At 39.8% G+C, this 2,694-nt stretch overlaps 1 non-coding gene across 1 annotated transcript; it reads right to left on the bottom strand.

Moving 5' to 3' along the window:
* Positions 1-1,478: 1,478 nt before the first annotated feature.
* Positions 1,479-1,585, bottom strand: LOC148297652 (small nucleolar RNA R71). Its single transcript, XR_015833282.1, has one exon. It is a non-coding gene; the product is annotated as a small nucleolar RNA R71 (small nucleolar RNA).
* Between the last annotated feature and the right edge of the window lie 1,109 nt (positions 1,586-2,694).

Below are 2,694 nucleotides of genomic sequence, written 5' to 3'. Positions count from 1 at the left end.
TTTCTTGGAGTAGCTAACTAGGATTTTATGCATCTAGCACAGGTTGGGAAGGGGTTTAGATTCACCAATTCTACTCTCCTTTCACAAGCAACACATGAATGGCCTAAGAATCATTCAAGGGGTTAATAACCATAGGTTGACTAGGACAGATACCATGTTCTAGGACTTGTGTGATTATCATATTCTCAAGGAACTTAATGACTCTTATATGCTTTATTCTAAGTAGATACCATGCTTAGGTTGCATATTAGAGATCACGTGTTGTGTAGATACCATGCACAATTACATGCCTTAGGAGAATCATGCATCCTGCACCTAGATACCATAGGCTTGTATGCGATAATCTATTGTTAATGAAGCTTGAGTCAATTTCTATGCATTCATAACTTGGATAGGAAGACTAGTGGTAGATTCCAAGGCTCTAACACTTCTCAATCATTGTTTCACAACTTGTTCATTGCTGCCATTGTTTACTTCCAGCACTTCCATTTCATTCTCTTGTTTTCATTTAAACAACAAAAACCCCCCATTCGAGTGCGTGTGTGGTGCTAGGATTCTGTCCTAGACCTTGCCAATTGTTAGTTAGTTTGTTTCTTTGTTTTCAGTTTTTCCATCATTCTAAGTAGTTTAACTTGCAACCAAGTTACCATTCTCCGTGGGATCGACCTCGTATTTCATAAGCTATACTATAAATGGTTCGTGCACTTGCGAGAATTGAAGTTTCTATTTTTAATAACTCATTTTAGTTGTTAGGAATAGGCTCAACAAGTTTTTGGCGCCGTTGCCGGGGAACCGGTAACGATGGTGCTATAGTTAGATTACTTTGAGTGTTTTTGTTTTTGTTTTCGTTGGTTTTTATTTCTGTATTCTGTTTTTCTTTTTAGTTGTTATCTCCATTTGAAGGCACTAATTGGTTTCTTGTGTGTGCATATATGTCCGAATCTGATTCTGAGCCAATTTCACCAGGAACTTTTGCTGTACGTGTTGGTTTGAGGAGGAATTATAGTTCTTTAAGTGCTGAATCTGAGAGCTACGAATCTGAAGGTTCAAGCAAGATGGCAGAGATTCCAAACAACAACAATAATGATGAAGGAGGTGGTGCGCTTGTTGTCCAACCTAGGAAACCCCTGCGTGAATTTTCCATCCCCAAAGTCACTGATCAACCTTCGTGCATCGTCTATCCTCAACTCACAATTGACAGGTTTGAGCTTAGAAGTGGTATGATTCATCTTCTTCCAACTTATTATGGTAATACCACTGAGGATCCTTACATGCATGTTAAGCAATTCTTTGAAATATGTGCTACAATCAAAATTCAAGGACTTGATGATGAGCAGATTAAGATGAGGCTATTCCCATTCAGTTTAAAAGATAAGGCTAAGTCATGGTTATACTCTTTGCCTAATGCTTCAATTCGTACTTGGGATGAGCTTTCTAATAAGTTTTTGCAGAAATTCTTTCCAGCTCAAAAGACTAACAAGATTAGAAAGGAAATTCTTGGTTTCACACAAAGAGAAGGAGAAGCTTTTCATGAATGCTGGGAGAGGTACAAGGAGATGATGAGTTCTTGCCCACACCACAATATAGAGAGTTGGATGCAAATGCAATCTTTCTATGAAGGTTTGCTTGATTCCGAAAGGATGATGGTAGATGCAACAAGTGGAGAAGGACTGATGAACAAAACAGCAGATGAGGCTTTTACTCTCTTTGAATCTTTGAGTACCAACTCTCAACAATGGAGCTACAATAAAGGAAGAGGAGCTCCTATGAAAGCTGTGGTCTCTGAGGTAAGTACTAATAATGAGATTAATGCAAAACTTGATGTTATGTGTTCTTTGCTTCAACAGGCAGTGACTGGCCCTCTAGGAAGCAAAGAGGAAGTTCAAGACCAATCTTTTGCAAAGCACATGCTAGAGCAAGCAAATGCCCTTCAAGGAAGGAATCCTCAGAATGATCCTTACTCAAACACATACAATCCGGGGTGGAGAAATCATCCTAATTTCAGGTGGAGCAATAATTCAAATGTGCAACAATCTCAAGGACCTCCCCCAGGATTTCAAATACAACAAAGGCAATTCCAGCAAGCTCCCCAACAAGTACAAGAGCAAAGGGGTGATCAAATGGGAGAATTGCAAGACATGTTCAAGAAGTTCATGGGGCAACAGATGCAAACCAATCAGAATCTTCAAAATGCAGTGAACAAACTAGAAGTGCAAGTTGGGCAGATTGCATCCTCCATGAGCAATAGAGCATCCGGAACTTTTCCAAGCCAAACGGAGGTGAATCCAAGGCATCATGAGCAAGTTAAAGCAGTGCACATCTTGAGAAGTGGTAAACAAGTTGATAATAAGGTTGGAGATGCCAATGAAGAGCAAGAAGATGGAGAAAACGTGGAGATCATTCAGCCACCACAAGGGCAGCCCACAGGTTCCACCAAACAGCCCCTCAATTCTCTTGGAAAGAGCACAGGCCCTAAGGTATCATCTAATGCTAATCAAGTTCCAATTTCATCTAATGCTTTTAGGCCTATTGCACCCTTTCCCAGCAGGTTATCAAAGTCAAAGAAAGATCAAGGCTTGGATGAGATAATGGAAATATTCAAGAAAGTGCAAATCAACATCCCATTGCTCAATGCCATTGCTCAGATTCCAAAATATGCAAAATTTTTGAAGGATCTATGCACTAACAAGAGGA

The sequence above is a fragment of the Prunus avium genome, chromosome 1 (genome assembly GCF_965620075.1).
Source record: "Prunus avium chromosome 1, drPruAviu1.hap1.1, whole genome shotgun sequence".
In the NCBI taxonomy this organism is placed as follows: domain Eukaryota; kingdom Viridiplantae; phylum Streptophyta; class Magnoliopsida; order Rosales; family Rosaceae; genus Prunus; species Prunus avium.
The sequence above is the reverse complement of the archived record's forward strand: the minus strand, read 5'-3'. Positions and strand labels throughout refer to the sequence as shown.